Source organism: Hibiscus syriacus, unplaced genomic scaffold (genome assembly GCF_006381635.1).
Source record: "Hibiscus syriacus cultivar Baekdansim isolate YM2019G1 unplaced genomic scaffold, ASM638163v2 tig00005936_pilon, whole genome shotgun sequence".
NCBI lineage: Eukaryota > Viridiplantae > Streptophyta > Magnoliopsida > Malvales > Malvaceae > Hibiscus > Hibiscus syriacus.
The window spans coordinates 149,290-170,000 of NW_024062072.1; the positions used below are offsets into that span (position 1 = coordinate 149,290).

Here is a 20,711-nt window from a genome sequence, read left to right on the forward strand (position 1 = left end):
GTATAAATATACCGATTTTATGAGAGAATAGGTTTAAATAATGTATCGACACATTGTTAGGTTGTGTCGATACTTTTTTTCCAGAATGAAATATGAATGTCCAACCAGGTGCAAGCATAAAGTGTCGATACATATAAAATTGTATCGATCTAAAAAACATTGTAACCGATAATAATAATATAATAGGTAAATTTATAATGTTACCGGTATAAATATACCGGTTTACTTTGAAAATATGTCAATATAAGCGCTACATATTACATTATATAAGAGCTACCTAATATGTTATTGTACTTGATAATATTTCCGGTTAAATACCTATTTTATTATATAAGCACTATTTAATATGTTATTGTACTTGATAATATTTTTAGTTAAATGATATAACATTATCGGTCAAAATTTTAACTAATCACTTGTTTAACCAATTACGTTATTTTTTAGTCATTTTTTAACCGTAACTATCCCAAGGGAGCTTGACCTTATACAAAAGCATTTTCTTTTGCATTTTCAACCCAATAGAGTAAAGGAGCTCAAGCTCAGCCACATGAGCTATCTCTCTCCCAAAAGTACAAAATTTCCAAACAAAAAATAATTTGACAACTAGGGTTCGGTTGTTTTTACTTTATAACTTTCAGTTCGGCCTATAGTTTCCTCCAGATCCAGAACCACTTGTATTTAATTTGTACAAATATTGTATTTTCAGCCAACACAAATCAATTATGGTTTATCTTTTAAAAACTCTTAAACAATGCAGTCTCCTGTTTCAACAAGTTCTGACTTTATTGGTATCTTATGCAGCTGCTGTTTGAGTCTCTGCCAGTTTCACTTTTGAGTTGGAGTTTGCTGCTTCTTGCGCATTTCAGTTTCACCAAATTTTGGATCTGTAGCTGAAATCCTGTTTTTGGTTCTTTTTTCAAATGCAAATGCTGCTGACTACTGGGGCTATTTCCTTTCAAACCTGAACTCACCTTCATCTTCATCTTCATCTTCACCAAACTCCAAGCTGCTCCCTATGTCCTCATTTGGATTTGGATGCTGTTTCCCCAGGTTTCATTCTCCTCTCTCTTCTTCTGTAATTCACATTTTTTTTTTCATTATTGTTTTTCCCTCGCATAAACAAGCTTGTAGATCTGTGCAGTCCCTCGAATGTTCTAGCTCTTTTGCATCGACTCAAATTTCTTTAGTGACTGGTAATTCAACAATTTGTGGGTTTTTTCTACGCTCTCCAAGCTTTCATTTTTCGTTTAAAAAAACTTTTTTGAGGGTTGTTTCTGTGCAAATGTGGGTTTGACTTTTGAATATTCCTAACTTTCTTGCACAATGCAAACATAGGTGGTTTAACTACTCCACCCTCTTCAACAACCTCTCTAAAATTTTGAATATTCCCTTAAAAGAAAAAGATGAAGAAATTACACTGTTACTTTAAGTAGAAAAGCTTTGAAATCCTATGAAATTGCTGTCTTAGTTATAACAATTTATCTGTAAAATTGCTCCTTTATTTCTAGTGCTGAAAGGGTCTGGATTTTCATTTTCCCATGTATATTCTTCTCTTGCAGCTCGTTAATGGAAAAGCACTTATTGGCCCTTTGCTGTTTATAAAACCCCTTTTCATTTTAGCTTTGAATTTGATTTTTGTCTCGTTCTTTTTAATATTGTTACTTCCCTTCCAGGCCCTTTAGTAAGCTTAAGCTAGTAGGATAACAGAGATTTTTAATCCAAATACATTTCTTCTCCTTTTAGGGGACCTTGAAATGTGGTAGTCATTAAGAAGAAAATGATAGGACTTATATTATTAAAAGACATCACGAGAATGCCATTATGCTTGTGGAATAAGTTGGTTGTTTTTTATGACCAGGCAATGCCGATGTACTTTCTTTTTGGATGTGTTTTGCCTTGCTTTTCTGTGATTGCATTATTTGTTTGCTAGTTCTCGTTCCTTATGATTATGCTTCGTACACTTCGTATTGAATATGTTTCACCTTGTTTCAGAAGCTAGTTAGATTTTAGAACTACTGGTCCTCGAAGAGCGTGGCGTCTATGTACATTCTTACCTAGTAATTTTTCCTCTTTCCAAAATGGATATAGAAGAAAATGTCAGTGTACATTTTATTGGATGTGTTTCCCCTTCTTTGAAAAGTATAAAAGCATAGCTACTTGGCTACTTTAAATTTCAGCAAATGCTGCTGAGCATGAATTTCAATGACCTTCGGGATGTGTTGGTTTCTTCTAGATAATTAATCGGTCATCTGATATTGTCTTAGCTTTTTATTTTGCTTTGCTCCGGTTACCTCAGATTGTTTATGTACTTGTAGTGTGTTTTGCACTATTCATTCTTGCAACCGAATGGCATTCATTTCCATAAACATTGATTTGAGTTCATCATACAGCTCCCTGATGTGTTTGCTGGTCTTTTCTTTGGAACAGGAAATCAGTTGGGACTACCGATATTGCATTTTCATAACCATAATCATTGTTATATTCCCTGTACCAAACAACAACCAATGGAGTTCTGCACGAGTTCGATGTTTTCTTCCCTTGTTGTCATAACTATTTTTCTTCCTCTAATAACTGCTGATCTCAACTCTGATAAGCAAGCCCTCCTTGACTTTCTTGCTGCTGTCCCCCACCGTCGAAATCTAAACTGGAGCTCAACCAGTCCAATATGCTCGTCCTGGATTGGGGTTACTTGTTCACAAGATAATTCTAGTGTGTCCATCCTCAGGCTACCTGCGGTTGGATTTATGGGCCATATCCCGTCCAACACTCTCGGTAAATTAGATTCCCTCAGGACTCTTAGCCTTAGATCTAATCGCTTTAATGGCGATCTTCCTTCAGATATCACCACTCTTCCATCACTCCAATACCTCTACCTTCAACATAATAACTTCACTGGTGATCTTCCTGCTTCCTTTTCCCGCCAACTCGATGTATTGGATCTTTCATTCAATTCTTTTACAGGAGACATTCCAGAAACAATACAAAACCTAACATTGCTTACTCGATTGAACTTTCAGAACAACAATCTCTCTGGATCTATACCTAATCTTAACCTCACTAGGCTCAAGCTTTTGAATTTAAGCTATAACCAGCTTAGTGGTTCAATCCCATCATCTCTTCAAAGATTTCCTAATTCATCTTTTGTAGGAAACTCACTATTGTGTGGTCCTCCTCTACAAGCATGCTCTCCCTCTCCATCACCATCTCCTGCTAGTGCTCCACCCCCACCAATGCTTCCTCACAAACAAAGCTCCAAAAGGAAACTGAGCTTGGGAGTTATCATTGCCATTGCAGTTGGAGGGTCTGTTGTACTAATTCTTTTAGCCTTAATCATCTTATGCTGCTGTATGAAGAAGAAAAATAATGGTGGAAGTGGTGTATTAAAGGGGAAGACATCTGGTGGTGGCAGGACTGAGAAGCCAAAAGAGGAGTTTGGGAGCGGGGTGCAAGAACCCGAGAAAAACAAGCTAGTTTTCTTTGAAGGATGTTCTTATAATTTTGACCTTGAGGATTTATTAAGGGCTTCAGCTGAAGTTCTGGGGAAGGGTAGTTATGGCACCGCATACAAGGCTGTTCTGGAGGAATCGACAACAGTTGTAGTCAAAAGGTTGAAGGAAGTCGTTGTGGGGAAGAAGGATTTTGAGCAGCAAATGGAGATTATAGGAAGGGTCGGGCAGCACCCGAATGTCGTCCCGCTCCGTGCTTATTATTACTCCAAGGATGAGAAGCTCTTAGTATATGACTATATACCAGGCGGTAGCTTATCCACACTTTTGCATGGTACACATTTTTCTTTTCTTTCTTTCCTTTAATTAAGCCTGTTAAAAAGATGCATGCAATTAATTCAAGCATTTTTATAACAGGGGACAGGGGGAGGTGGAAGAAGCTCATTAGACTGGGAATCCAGAGTAAAAATCTCCCTTGGAGTTGCCAGAGGAATTTTCCACATCCATTCTATGGGTGGTCCAAAGTTTACACATGGAAATATCAAGTCCTCAAATGTTCTCCTCAGTCAAGATCACGAGGGGGTGTGTCTCCGATTTGGGTTTGACCCCTCTTATGAATGTCCCTGCAACTCCATCTCGGACAGTGGGGTATCGAGCTCCTGAGGTGATTGAAACCCGTAAGCATTCACATAAATCAGATGTATACAGCTTTGGTGTCTTGCTCCTAGAGATGCTAACTGGGAAAGCACCACTACAATCACCTAGAAGGGATGACATGGTTGATCTTCCAAGGTGGGTACAATCGGTGGTGAGGGAGGAATGGACAGCCGAGGTGTTTGATGTCGAGTTGATGAGGTTCCAAAACATTGAAGAAGAAATGGTGCAGATGTTACAAATAGGGATGGCATGTGTGGCAAAGGTACCGGACATGCGACCAAACATGGATGAAGTTGTAAGAATGATCGAAGAAGTCCGGCAATCAGACTCAGAGAACCGGCCATCTTCCGAGGAGAACAAGTCAAAAGAATCGAATGTGCAGACCCCGTGAATGTCCGAAAGCTGCTGCATTGTGGTTTTAAGAATGGGCAAATCAAGGTTTCCTCATCCAACCATGCATGCTTGCATGGCTTCTCAAAGTTATCAGTGGTGTTGGTGTTGTGTAATATTTCAGAATGTAGTGATGAATTTTTCTGGTTAATTTAATTAGGGGTTGTTTTCCATTTGTTTTATGTATCATTTTTTAATCGTCCTGATTTGTTGTAATGTTAAATTTGGGCAATGAAATGAAATTAAGAACTTTGTTTATGAAAGTCTTATTGTATTTTTTTTTATATTAATGAAAAAAAATTGTGTCTGTGACTGTTTTTAGTCTGTGACTGTTTTTTTAAAGTATTTTTTACGTAAAATTTTAATATATTTATTTTATTATGTGATAAATATGATATTTATTATCTTTTAACAAAAATCATAGTTATTTTTTAATAAAAAAATTAGTCTTTATGGTCCATAAATTTTTTTATTATATTCATTAATGAAGTGGCGTACTGTAGTTCATCATCAGTGAATGAAGTTTAAACATTTACCATGCATCAAATATAATCTTTATTAATATATTATCTAAAAAGCCTAAAATTTCCATAAAGTTGTCCTCGTATTTATATATTCATAAGATTACACTATTGCATAGATAGACCAAAAGCCTACAAATATAAAACATACGAGCCATGTTCCATACAAATAGACTTAACATATCTATAGTATGAGCCTTTATTTTGTCGCAGCAATCCATGTCATCATCTAATTATAACTTGAGTAGATGTAGGGGGACACATGCATCATGATCAGAGCTTCATCATCATGAGAAGAATCATGGCTGATAGAAGCCAAATCCAACAGGATGCAATCAACCCCATTGCACCACTAGTGTAACTGGTCTGGTTTAAAGCTGCAAACAACCTCATTTTTGTTAGCTTTGGCTATCTGTTTGGGAAGCAGAAAGAGAAATGGTTACCTGAAAGTGTGTTGCAGTCTTCATTAATGGCGTTATAGATAGGTATAGGCTTGGCTCTGTTGGCAAAGTAGAAGCTTCTTTTGCCGGAATGAATGCATTGAAGCACGCCCTTGGTGTGATTGCCGCGCCCTCCGTCCGCACAGTAGTCTTTTACTTGGCTTTCGTCAACCTCGATCACCCCGTCCAGCGTTAGTAACTCCTTCCCTCTGCATCCGCTACTTTTCTGCCCCACCAATCCAAAATATATTATATTTTAATACTTTACTACGTACGTATATACGTAAAGGTATAAAATCATATAGTACTGTTATACTTCCGTAGATATCTTCCGAAAACTATTAAATTTTCATCAACAAAGATTGTAGACACCACACGATTTCTAAAAATATCATCCCCTGGGATCGTTACTCGGAGATCATACTCAGTCTTTAACATGATCTTTGTATAGTCTGTCAACCTATTAACTGAAATGATGATCTTAGGTTTTACATCAGTCATCTTATGGTTAGAGTACTTATATCCCGAGAAAGGCTGAGTAAGAAATTCTTCTTTCTCTTGTCTAGATAAGTCATCTTCTCTCCACGTCTTTTTTCTCTCTTTTTTTCTCTTACAGAGAATGACCGATTAATGGCAGTTCTTATACTGACCGTGATTCTTCGCCCGAACAAGAAAAAGTTAAACTACCAACGGCGGATGTGACAAACTTGTTTCATCAAGTACTTTCGGATCCATCGAAAATATTCATTCATTCTAGAAACCAAAACAAGTACATAAACAAGGACGGGAACTGGAAGATGAGAACCTGGTATCTGATTAAGCACTCGGCTGCAATTCTCCAGCCCTAGAATGGACTCAAAGTGACATGTTTTGGGATATCTGTCTTGTCTGCAAGGTCGTGGGATCGAGTCCCATGGAAGGCATTTTATAATTTAGAAGTCTCCTACGGAAGCTGCTCTCAACCTAGTGTTGGGGGCAGCCTACTATCTTATCTCCCCTTACCCCATTACATATGGGAACAAGGGACAGCCATTTGTCTTGTCTGCAAGAAGAAACATACATGTATCAGTTAGTTTATGGAAGCCAATTTAAAAAATTACATTTTCATGTGATAAAATATATAGAATTTGTAAAGCTAAATAATAACTTAATTAGTACAACACAAATTATAGGTTAATTAAGGTTGTGTTTGGAATGCTTATGAACAAATAAGAGACTTAATTTGTGCTGCAGCGTGGCCAAGCAGAAGCAGAAGACGGAGAATCCACACACTGAATAACCCGCGATTTTTCATGAGTTTAATATGCTAGATTGTTCTTGGTTTGGTTAATACCCATCTCCCCATAATTAATAGGGGTGAGTGAGTTAATTTCCAACTTTGGAGAACCTAGTGTTACGAGGAATATAATTTTTTTTGAGCATATACTGAGGTATGTATATATATATATATATATGAGATAACTACGGTTGTGACAAGAACAAGAAAATTTAAACCAATTAACAGCAATTTCCTCATAAAATCAAACCATCGTACATCAGTTTCAAATTACTCCATCGAGAATTATGAGGTGCAACGTTGTTGGGATATTGTTGTTTTCACGTGGTTTTGAATAAAATTACATGAAAATTAACAATCTAGCATGTATGTTATGAGAAGGATGTTACGATACACTAAATCTCTTAAATAAGATTAAAAGTTTAAATTATAACATTTTTGAATGAAACAAACTGAATTAGGATGATCGTTTCATTAGTGGTGGATCTAGAAATTTAAAAATAGAGATCTAAAATTTTAACACTCTTTTATTAAAAAATAATAAGTATATAATGTTTTTATTTTTTTTCCTTTTCTCCTTAATAAATTAAATTAAATTTAATATTTATTGTCAAAATAATGAAACATATTCTATGTGAACTCAACAATTAAACTCTTTTTAAAATAATGAAATATGTTTTATGTTAACTCAGCAATTAATCTCTTTTAGCTTAGATAGGAAGCTTGATAAACTATAACATAATTTTTTAAAAGTTTTCTATGATTATCATTATCATAAAATTGAATAACTAATTTAGACCGATCTGTATCGCACATCTGACTTTGGTGGATAAGTCTCTCAACTAGAATTCTTTGCATATATAATGTTTCGAACTCGAAACCTTACTTAAACGACATCAAACTACTTATCACTTGAACTAACCTCGTTAACACCCCGTTGGTAATATGTTTGAGTATTGAATGGAGTTAAAATTAATTCAATTAATTGGTTGGAATTTAGTTAGTTTATTAGCATATTATTAAGGGTTATATAAGCCTATTGAAGTGTTGGGCTAAGACTAAGTCTTTATAACCCTTTCTACCCAATTTAGTAAAAACTCTATTTTTCTCTTATTTGTTTTCTTTACCAAATTATAGATACTGGTTTTTTTTCATTGTTGGCTACTGTCGTTTGGTATCCTTCGGTCATTGTGCCGGAGTTACAACATTTCAACATGGTATTCGAACTTAACAGTTTTCCCTCCATAACCAGATAAAATATGATGTTTTCTTGTCCAATAGAAGCTTCAGGTTGCACCCGAAAACTCGTAACTTAACTATCTTGCTTCGAACAAAAAGAATGTTTGAATAAGTGTAGAGAAAGTATAATGAAAATGAAGAAAAGTTGTGAAGAAATAGAAGTTACTGGTAATTGAGTATAGATTAAGTTGCAGCGACGACGAAAGCGACCGCTATGAGTAGAAAGGCAAAGAGATGAGTAGGAGTGGAGAAAAATGGGTTGTGATCACTTTCCAAAGCAAACACTAGAGAGGGCGGCCACCTTTTCACCATCGCCTCATGTTGTTCTCGCTTCAACACTCGGTCCTGCATTGTCTTGATATACACTCTTGGCACGCTCTCAGCGTCGGCTCCCTCTGTAAATCGAAGACCTGCAAATGCTCTTAAAGGTCCCGGTCGCACCAGCATCGCCGCCAAAGTGGAATCCTGATGATGGTGATGATCATATTTCAAGTCCCTCACTATATATGATGATGATCTTAATTAATTTATGCTCACCACTTTAGAGCTTAAATGATAAAGAATTTTGCGTTGAAACTCCTCCTTGATTATCATGCTGGTAGTGGGCTGGTTAGCTCCTATACCATATATTTTCTTACATACATCACCATATATGGAAAAATCTGGATCTCTCTACATGCTTCAGTTTAATCAACATAGATCATATGTTTGATGTCACCATTAGTTTTCGACCATTAATTTATCTCCTAAACATAAATATATACATAATTAAAGTGTGGATTAAAAAATACACATGCTTGACATTAATAACTTATTATACCATATTACATATTAGTGGCAGTGAAAGTAGGGAATTACACCCCTTTTCAAACTATAAACTTATTTGAACTCGTTGAATGGTTCCGATAGTAAAAAAGAAAGTTGGTTTTATTAGAGGATATAAATTCAAGCAGTTGCATCTATAAGGTGTATGCACATTATGAATAAGCTAAGAAAAGTTTTGAACATATATGACATAGACTATTAAAAAAATTACTTTATATCTATTAAAATATAAACCTTAGAATTTTATAATATAACATTGATTCATGTAACATAAAATTTCTCAAATCATCCTGCACTACTCGAATCTTCTATGGCCTTGAAAGTTGAATCTATCTACAGATGTTGTGCATTAAGTAGTGGTAATCACTTTCTTAATGACGCAACTCAAGGATGCACAAATTAGCTAAAGAGATCAAGCTGATCAAGAAATGCATCTATAAAACAAGATAATGAATATGAAGATGTATTGATAAAATAAGAGAAGAAATGTAATTACATCTTCATAATCTTGGGGGTGACGAACCCATGTTTGAGCATAGTAGCACATACATAAATGGCCATACAAATTTTATTAGCAAACTTATGTATGGCATAGGTTAAGCTAGTACATTCGACACTGTGTCCGACCAGTATCACCTGCATTTGCCAAAACTAATTAATAATATACATATATATTTACAAATCCTGTAAGAGTAGTGGTGGTGGTGTTGAAGTTTACCTTTTGATTCTCGGGTAAGTTGGAGAAGAAGCTAATCAAGGGTTCGTTATAGTCTTGGAAAGTGAAGATGGTGATAGGATTGGATTGTTGGGAATCACAGTCTTTCCCGATTCGTGAAGTTAAGATAGACACTTAGAGATTAAGGATAGTACAGAGAACACAAGAGTATAATTCTCCAATTTGGAGATTCTTCCACTATACAAAAGAATAGTAAGATTATAAGGATGTGTTCACAAAATTTGACTCACACTTGGTGGCTCACTCAAGCTTGAGGATAAAGACTTCCCAAGCTATCTCTCTTCTCCCTCAAAGAGGCTCTCTAACTCTCTTAGAATTTTTGGATTTCTTGGATGGTTAGAAATAAAGTCTCTCACCCCTATTTATACTACTCTACCTCTACAATGAATAGTGGAGATTACTTATATCCAAGGGTGAAGATTAATTATTTAGAATGCTCCGCACACTCTAATAAACTCTACACTCTTCTACTCCCTTCCATAAGGTTCCACACTCTTTCATAAGGTTCCACATATCTCCAGAATATTCCAGAGGATTCCACACTCTTTCACAAGCTTCTAGAGAGTTCTACACCTCTCTAGAGTTCTCTGGAATGTTCTGAAAAATTCTACACTTATCTAGAAAACTCTAGAATTTTCTAGAACCTCTCCAATTAAGGAGAGATCCAACAAATCTCCCCCTCATGACTTAATTGGGAGGTAGTATCAAGACGGCACCTTGACATCAATATTCGAACTTCTTTGTCGGTATTACCTTGGTCATCATGCCTTGTCAAGATGTATTTTCTTTTCTTTGAGAACTACTCAGATCCAATGATATCTAGTGTATATGTACTTTGTGCGGGAGTGAAATTTTGAATTCTTTGCAAGATAAATTGCACTTTGATTGTCGCACTTTAAGACATATATTTCTTGATCTATTCCCAACTCTAGCAACAAATTCTTCATTCACAACATTTCCTTGCAAGCTTCAGTAGCTGCGATGTACTCTGCCTCAGTAGTGGACAATGCAACACACTTTTGCAGCTTTGATTGTCACGAGACAGTTCCCCTTGCAAAAGTAGTTAGGTATCCTGATGTTGATTTTCTTAAATCAATATCACCTGCCAAGTCTGCATCTGTGTATCATTCTAGTAAGGTTTTCCTTTCCCAAAGCATAAACACCTTTTGGAAGTTCCTCGTAGATATCATAGGATACATTTGGCTGCAACCCAATGTTCATTCCCTAGGTTGGCCAAGAAGCAACTCACGACTCCAACTGCATAGGCGATATCTGGTCTTGTGCATATCATTGCATACTTGAGATTGCCTACTACAGATGAGTATGAAATTTTCTTTATTTCCTCTATTTCGTTCTCACTTATGGGACTCAGCTTCAAACTTAGTTTGAAGTGTCCAACAAGTGGTGTGTTAACCGGATTTGATTTGTGCATGTTGAATCTTTCCAACACGTTCTCAGTGTATCTCTCTTGGGATAGACATAACAGTCTCTTTGATCTATCACGAGTTATTCGCATCCTAAGGATTTGTTTAGCCGATCCCAAATCTTGCATGTCGAAACTCTTTCTTAGTTCTTTCTTTAAAGAACCTCTCTTTATGTGATCTTGTTCAATAATTAACATATCATCAACATAGAGCAGAAGTATGAGAAAGTCGCCACTTGCATACCTTTTTTTTGAAGACACAATGATCGCTTTCATTCTTTTTGAAAACATGTTCTACCATGAAAGAGTCAAACTTTTTGTACCATTGCCTTGGTGCTTGCTTAAGCCCGTATAGACTATTAGTCAAACGACACACTAGATTTTCTTTGCCTAGAACTTTGAATCCCTCAGGCTGCTCCATGTAAATTTATTCCTCTAGATCACCATGTAGGAACGCCGTCTTAACATCGAGTTATTTAATCTCTAAATCTTGCACAGCTGTTAAGCCAATGACCATTAGGAAGGATGACTCTTTACCACGAGAGAGAATATTTCTCCAAAGTCTATATCTTTTTCTTGTCTGAATCCTTTGACGACCAACCGAGATTTATAGCGAGGCTTTGAGTTGCTATCTTCGGTCTTGATCTGATACACCCACTTATTCTTCAAGGCTCTTCTCCCTTTTGGTAGCTCTACAAGTTCATAAGTATGATTCTCATGTAATGATTGCATCTCTTCTTGCATGGCTCTTCTCCCCTCTTCTTTATGACTATCATTAATTGCTTCTTTATAGCTTTGAGGCTCCCCCTCATCAGTGAGCATAACATACTCATTTGTATTATACCAAGTGGATGGTATTCTATCTCTCGAATAACATCTCGGCTCTGGAGCCGTTGGAGAGCTAGATTGAGGCTATTCCTGAGTTGGTTCATCATGAGTCTCCTGGTTTCTTTGCTCTAACATAGGTTTATGATCTTCAGCATCATTATTTTCTTGTGTATTATTATCCACAAGTCGAACTGGAGTAGATTCGGTCTTCTTACTGCTTCTCAATCTTGGCCTCTTTTAATTTTTGATATCTTTGATTGTTTGGTCTTCGAAGAAAGCAATGTCTCAACTGCGGACAACCTTCTTATTGACTGGATCCCGAAGCAGATAACCGAATTCATCCTTAGGTGAACGAAGGTAGATGTATTACTTCATTTTTAAGTCAAGCTTGACTCTCTCATCTTTGGGTTTGTGAACAAATGCCCTACTCCTGAATACCTTAAGATGATTGTATGAAGCCTTTTTGCCTGTCCAGACTTCTTATGGGATGCCCCCGTTCAAGGGAACTGATGGTGTGAGGTTGACAATGTCAACCACTGTCATTATAGCTTTTCCCTAAAATAACTTAGGTAACTTAGCATGAGAGAGCACACATCGAACTATTTCTTTAATAGTTCTATTCATTCTCTCAGATAGTCCATTCAATTGTGGTGTCTTGGGTGGAGTCCTCTATAGTCCAATGTCATATTTCTTGTAATATGCTTCAAAAGAACCTCTATACTCACCTCCATTGTCAGATCTTACACACTTGATCTTCCATCCGGCCTCACGCTTCACTAGGGCATGGAATGATTTGAACGCGTCAAGCACTTCATCCTTTGATTTTAACATGTACACCCACACCTTCCTTGAATGGTCATCAATAAAGGTGATAAAGTACAATGCACCACCTATTGATCTTTCGAACATCGAACACACGTTGATGTGTACGAGGTCTAGGATGTTTTTTCTCCTTGTGGGCGGAGAAGATCTTTGGAAAACAACTCTGTGTTGTTTTCCAACTAAATAGTGAGCACAAGGATCAAGTGGTTTACCTTTCAGGTATGAGTTGTTTCCGAGCGAGTATGTGAAGACCTTTCTCACTGATATTCCCAAGTCGTTTATGTTGTATCTTCACATCTTCAGTGGTGATGTTTACCTCTCCTTTTCAAAGTTTAGCTTGCATCACGTATAATGACCCTTCTTTCTTTCCTCTAGCCATTATTAGGCTTCATTTGGTAAGCTTCCACTTTCCTTCAACCAAAGTAATTTATCAGACCAACATCATCTAGCTTCTCAGCAGAGATAAGATTGAGGCGTATGGCCGGAACATGCCTCACATATTTTAAGATAAGCTTGCATCTAGTGCTTGTCGTCAGAATGATGTCTCATATCCCGACGATCTTACTCCTATCTTAATTTCCCATTTGCAACGTATCAAAGTCACCGCTTCGGTAGGATGAGAAGAAACTTCCATGTGGAGTAACATGGAAAGAAGCACCAGAATCGACAATCTAGGAGCTATGATCATAAGTAATGTTTATGATATTACCTTCATCAATGAGATATAGCATATCTTCTTTTGATACTATGACAATAGTACTATTCTCTTCTTGTTTCTTCGTTGAGCTAATTTGGTCTGGCTTAACATTACCAACCATCTGGTCTTTCTTGAAGGATCGACATTCCATTTTCTTGTGGCCTATCCTTCCACAGTAGTAGCATGTAATCTTCGAGCGTGACTTGGATCTACCTCGGGATTGATGCAGATCTCGGCTTTTGCTACATCCACGAGTTTTATTCCTACCCCGATTCTTAATAATATTAGCTTCGGGATGAATAGACTCACATCGTTCCATCTCATTGCTTCTTCACTGAGGAGGTTATCACTAACGGTATCAATGGTGAGCTTTCCTTTCGGAGTTGAATTACTAAGTGTAACAATGAATGTATCCCAACTTTCCGGTAAGGAACTAAAGAGTAGAAGGGCTTGCAACTCATCATCAAATTTTATCTCAGTTTTTGTTAATTGATTTACGAGCCCCTTGAAATTATTTAAGTGTTCAATCATACTTTTACCATCCTTATACTCCAATTTCACCAACCGTCGAACTAAATTGGCTTTGTTACGAAGCGTTTTCTTTTGAATCATGGACTCAAGCTTTGTCCATAATTCATAAGCATTTATATAAGTATAAACATGCTCAAAGAGAGTTTTATCAATGTACTTATGGATCATAGCAACGACTTTCCGATTTAATAGCTTCCATTGAGCATTACTCCTACCTTCTACCTTGTCTTTGTAGATGATAGGCTCATGCAAATCCTTGCAGTACAGGTGGTCCTCCATTATCGACTTCCAATATGAGTAGTTATTGGCTGTGATATGAACATGTCTCCATCATGAGCGATGTTATCCTCCATCTTGAACTGCACGAGCTAATTACGACTACGGATGAACCTAGCTATGATACCACTGTTGGGAATCACAGTCTTTCCCGCTTCGTGAAGTTAAGATAAACACTTAGAGATTAAGGATAGTAAAGAGAACACAAGAGTATAATTCTCCAATTTGGAGATTCTTCCACTATACAAAAGAATAGTAGGATTACAATGATGTGTTCACAAAATTTGATTCACACTTGGTGGCTCACTCAAGCTTGAGGATAAAGACTTCCCAAGTTATCTCTCTTCTCTCTCAAAGAGGCTCTCTAACTCTCTTAGTATTTTTAGATTTCTTGGATGGTTAGAAATGAAGTCTCTCACCTCTATTTATATTACTCTGCATCCACAATGAATGGTGGAGATTAATTATCTAGAATACTCCACACACTATAAGAAACTCTACACTCTTTCACTCCCTTCCATAAGTTTCCACACTCTTCCATAAGGTTCCACACATCTCTAGAATATTCCAGAGGATTTCACACTCTTCCACAAGCTTCTAGAGAGTTCTACACTTCTCTAGAGTCCTCCGGAATATTCTAGAAAATTCTACACTTTTCTAGAAAACTCTAGAATTTTTTAGAACCTCTCCAATTAAGGAGAGATCCAACACGAATGGATCTATGCCCAAACCTTTAAGGTCAATACAGCTGACCTTATAGCCCGATGCTTCCAATATACTCCTGATTTTGTACCAACACCAAGCTCCATGGTCGAACCCATTCACCATAACAAAGTGAAGCTTTTCCCAAGTTTCGCTCATCTCGATCTGGACTGTTCTGTTCTGTTCTGCTCTGCTCTGCTCACTTTCTTAATGAAAGAAAGGTGCCACAGCTTGCTTGCGACTTTCTTCACCGCTTGCTATTATAAAATATATTAATTATTATAACTTCAATCATGTAATATATTAATTATAATATTTTATAATTGAGGTTATATATATTCTAATAATCGATATTATAAATATATTAATGGGCATGTAATGTGTTTCGTATAAATTTCAAACTAATAAATATTAAATTTTATTTTATGATTAATATTATAAATATATTTTTATTTTTTTATAACTATCGATATATGATATATTGAAAAATCGGGTATTATAAAGGTAAGGGCGACCTTCCAACCCATTCTATTACATTCGCAAAAGTCAAAAATCAAACCTCTAACTTTATTTAGGATATTAGTAAAAAAAAAAACCTACTTTTACTGCTCCCAATTTAACTCCATCCTACTTTTGACATATAATGAGCAAGCTGACTGAATACTCCCAATTTACTTCCATCATTCTCTCCAAATTTTATGCTACTCCTAATTTATCAGCTGCCGATCCATCACCAACTATAATTCTTTCTGTCCAAATTAGAAAGATGAACTACCTATAGTGGTAAGAATCCATTTATTTCCATCATCATATTTATTGGAGTATTTTTTAGAGAATAATACTAAAAACAACTTTGAGGTTGGACATTCAAAATTTAAGCAAATGAAAAGGTAGGACAGGCTGGACAGATTGGTTAAGCTATACGTATAGTTAATAGGAAATAAATAGTAGAGTGGTTAAGCTTAAGCAAGCGCTGAGCGGTGAAGGTACTCGCAAGCAGAGGCATCTTTCATTAAGAAAGTGAGCAGAACAGATCATATCGAGAGATGAGCGAGAAAAGTGAAAAGCTTCACCTTGTCATTGTGCATGGGTTCAGTGGTAGGTATGGCTCATAAATATACCAGTAAAGAGGACAGGAGATGGAGCGGAGTGAGCGAAGCGAATATCAACTGTCTTTACAAAGAAAGTCTCGTTGTGGGGTTACGAATTATGTGGGTTGGGGGTGCGGGGGCGCAGCCCCCGCGGTACGGTACAGGGTTAATTTTGTAATTATGTACCAGGGTTTTCTATTATAAATAGAGATGTAACCTAGACCTAAAATATCATTGAATAAAAACTTCTAGCGCCGCCTAGGCACCGAGGACGTAAGCACATTGCCGAACCTCGTAAAATTCTCGTGTTCTTTTGTTTTCTTTACCCGTTTTCGTCAACATTCAGCCATGGAGCCTGGTGCTGGTACAAAATCAGGAGTCTACTGGAAGCATCTGACTGCAAGATCCATCCGATCCCAACACCATCTTCACTTTCCAAGACTATAACGAACCATTGATTAGCCTCCTCTCCAACTTACCTGAGAATGAAAAGGTAAAGTACTTCAGCACCACCACTACTACTCTTAAAGGATTTGTTAATATGTATATTATTAATTAATTAGTTTTGGCAATAGCAGGTGATACTGGTCGGACACAGTGCTGGAGGTCATAGATTAACGTATGCCATACACAAGTTTGCTAACAAAATTCGTATGACAATTTTTGTTGCTGCTACTATGCTCAAACATGGGTTCGTCACCCCCCAAGATTATGAAGATGTAATTACATTTCTTCTCTTATTTTATCAATACATCATCATATTCATTCTCTCTTGTTTTTACCCATCTCTATATGCATTTATTTATCTCTTTATCAATAAGAAAGTGATTACCACTACTTAAGGCACATCCTCTGTGGATAGATTCTAGTCTGTAGTTTAATCATTGGGGTGAATATGAAATTAAACTATTAATATTCATTATTTTTTCTAAGTGCCAGCTCGAATCGCAATGTATTTCAACCTTGTACGTCTTCCAATGAAATTAAGAAGCTGCATGTGTTGGCCTGCCTTGAATCTCATCAATCCCGAGAAACCTCATGCTCTAGATCTGTAACAGATCAAGAAAATGACGTGAAAAAGGCCGGAAAAATTAAGTAGTATAATATGATTTGATATTTTTTTTTGAAGTCCAAGTAATTATAAGATAAATTATGTTGATATTTTTATAGTTTTAACAATTTATACATTATGTAGATATAGTTGTGTCGTAACTATTTTTTGGCGGAACAATTGTTTATTGTTTTAAAAAATAATTATGACTTTTATTTAGAAAATTTGGTGATTTTGAATTGATTGAAATAAAATAGAAAAGAGAGTCGTCACCGACCTTTAGGTTAGGTAGGTTGAATACCTAAAAACGTATTTTAAAAATAATTTTAAGAAAAATCATTTTATAAGACAAAATCGACCAGAAATTCGATTTGTTGGGTCCAGGAGTCGGTTACGCGTGGATAATGATTAGCACCCCCAACGCCTAAAGGTGGTATTGTGTCACTTACACGTTGTCGTAATGGTGGAAAATACAAATCAAATATAAAGTTAAAATATGATCCATTTATCGAAATTTAATTAATTTACTTCCAATTAATTAATTAGAGAAACTTCCTTAACTCGAAAAGAAATCTCGAAATCAGCAATCCTCCATCGGGAAAACTAACTCGACTATTTCTTGTCAGTAAAAGAATATTCCCTCCTCATTGATTTTTAAAAATGTGAATTAAATATAAAATGAAAATCGATCTTTGCATAAAGTAAATCGCTATTTAGTAACATACATCACATTGTTCAACTTAAAATAAAAGGAATTAACTAGCAAAATAAAATCAATTTTTTTTCAAGTTCACATTTTATTTAAATGTCGTATCAGATTACACCACTTCGATTAAATGATGCTTACCACGCCCATTCTACAAAATCGTTGTTCTTGAACATATTCGAGTAAATAAAATATTGGCAACTAGATATTTTTACAAGTTAAAATAAATCATATTGAATGAAATGGAATAAACATTTACAATACATTTTCGTATATGAATATACAAGGACAGAAAATAAATTTAATAAATATGTATATAATTACATATGACACAACATGTGCACGAAATAAAATAAATTAATATGTATGAGTACATTTGAGACATATGATATATGTATATAAATATTATAATATGGCTAAAAATGTAAATATATAAATATGGCAAACCATAACACAAATAACTAAATTTATAAACAAGTGACTAAAATAAAATAAAACTGAACATGCAGCCCGATTTGAAATAAACAAACAAACGGTAAACCTAGTGATTTAAATACAACACGGCCAAAAAACAAGGACCTAAGGGATATTTACCCTAAAAAGTTACTAAAATGCGAATCAGACTAAACAAAGAGGACCTATGGGTGATTTAACCCTAAGCTAGTGACTAGAAGGCAAATCACGCTAAAGGTCCAGGAACCTTATCGTGATTTTCTCAAAAATCTAAAATAAGAACACCTTCTCCCTTTCTAACTCATTCTTCCCGATAACATTGAACCCTAAAAAATCTAACTCACCTCCTCCCTTTCTTCATTCACGTGGCGTCCAGCTCCCAACGAACCAACCCTCGTCGCCTTGGCCACCCTACATGGGTGGCCACTCTACTCGGGCTGGTGACTTACCAAACTAGGGGGAACACCACGAAAACAAGCCCTTAACCTCAACTCACTCTACCTCTCCTCGGACGAGGACCAAACCACGCAAGACCGCCATATACAGCGGCCCTTCAACCCCCGAATCAGTGACAACTATGCTATCATCTCCTAGACGACAAGGCTACCCCGACGAACCCATGGAAGCAAGGTAAACTTCGATCCCCTTCTTATATTTATTATAAGCAATCGCAAGATTAGTATGAAAACCCAAGAACGAAATTATAGTTTAGATCATCTTTTAGCTACATTCTAAAACGTTAGCACATAAACAGAGTGTAAAAAAAACTCCTAGAATTACCTTGGAATTTGCTTACGGTTCTAGATTTAGATTGCTGAAAAATTTTGTTCTCAATTGTTGATGAAAACTGTTCTCGTTTCTTTTCTGATCATCATCGGTTTCTTTCTTTACATTGCTTTTGTGTGGGTTAAATACCCATTACAAAGGAAAAATAAAATAATGATAGTGGATTGCTTTTGTGTGGGTTAAATACCCATTACAAAGGAAAAATAAAATAATGATAGTGGAAGCACACTAGCATGGGCACGACATAGGGACTTGTACGGCGTGGGCAAGGTGTTGGGTATTGGGAATGGCATATCGTGGGAGAGCATAGTATGGGCTGTGCATGGGGGACAAGTTGTAAAGTGGAGCATGGGTGAGATTAAAATATGGTGCTCACAAGTTGTTTGAACTCGAGTTTTATAAAGAAAATGATATTTCTTTCTATCATTGAAATCATTCTATATTGAAAAATATTATCTTAGAGTAACGTCGATATTTTAATAAATTTAAAGTAAGGTTTTGAGGAAAGAGTGTCTAGTCTAAGTCCCAGGTTTAACTCTTGTTGTATATGTAGTATGGTATAATAAATTATTAATGTCAAACATGTATATATCTATGTTTAAAAGATAAATTAATAGTCAAAAACTAATGGTGATATAAACTGGAACTGGCAGGGAGATCCAGATTTAACCGTGTATGGTGATGTATATGAGAAAATATATGGTTTAGGAGCGACCAGCCTGCTACCAGTATGATAATCAAGGAGGAGTTTCAACGTAAAATTCTTTATCATTTAAGCTCTAAAGAGGTGAGCATAAATTAATTAAGAACATCGTCATCATCATCATAGTGAGGGACTTGAAATATAATCATCATCACCAGGACTCCACTTTGGCGGCGTTGCTAGTGCGATCGGGACCTTTGAGAGCATTTGCAGGTCTTCGGTTTACAGAGGGAGCCGACGCTGAGAACGTGCCAAAAGTGTATATCAAGACAATGCAAGTGTTGAAGCGAGAACAACAGGAGGAGATGGTGAAAAGGTGGCCGGCCTCTCTAGTGTTTGCTTTGGAAAGTGATCACAGCCCAATTTTCTCCACGCCTACTCATCTCTTTGCCTTTCTACTCAAAGCGACCGCTTCCGTTAACGCTGCAACTTAATCTATACTCAATTACTCATCATCCATCTGGACTGCTATTTTTAATTGGAACGTGATTCTCTCTTCTTCAATGTCTCTAATAAGTCTCGAATAATATTTGATGATCAGTGTCTACTCTTTATCATTATATACCAGTTGACTTCCAATTAACCATGAAAAAATAAACCTGTTTATAATATTTTCTGTCGTAGATAGACAAAAGCATGATTTTATATTGGAAGAACTAATTTATAAAATTTAAAGGGATAACGAACTTGAATTTAAAAATTTTAGAGTGACCACCCGTCTCGACCCGACTTTTTGAAATAAAATCCGAACCCGACCCGATCAAAAATAGTAATAAAATACTATTTTTATTTAATAAAAATAGTGATCTAATTGAAAAAATAATATATAGAGGGGTATTATTTTATTTATTCTTAATATATAAGATAAAATTTTTTTTTCAGGTCGGTATTTTTCACCCTAAACTCGAATTCGACCTGACCCAAACCCGAATTTTTTTATATAAAAAAATCGACCTGATTGGGTAGAAACCCGTCGGGTTCGAGTCTCATACCCATCCCTACCTATACATGCATGCAAAGTAATCATCGGTTTTGACACATGGCATGACATGACATACAATTATGGTTTAGTTTATTGTCTGTTTGTTTCATTGGAAAATATTTTTCGTAAA

General features: G+C 36.1%; 1 long non-coding RNA gene and 3 pseudogenes across 1 annotated transcript; 3 read left to right on the forward strand and 1 right to left on the reverse strand.

The window, feature by feature from the left end:
* The first annotated feature begins 696 nt into the window (after positions 1-696).
* LOC120200287 lies at positions 697-4,686 on the forward strand (annotated as a pseudogene).
* Positions 4,687-8,152: 3,466 nt separating this feature from the next.
* LOC120200278 lies at positions 8,153-14,968 on the reverse strand (annotated as a pseudogene).
* Positions 14,969-15,855: 887 nt separating this feature from the next.
* LOC120200274 lies at positions 15,856-20,136 on the forward strand (annotated as a pseudogene).
* Positions 18,403-19,304, forward strand: LOC120200275. The gene is made up of 2 exons (XR_005523525.1): positions 18,403-18,740; positions 19,095-19,304. It is a non-coding gene; the product is annotated as an uncharacterized LOC120200275 (long non-coding RNA).
* Positions 20,137-20,711: the final 575 nt, after the last annotated feature.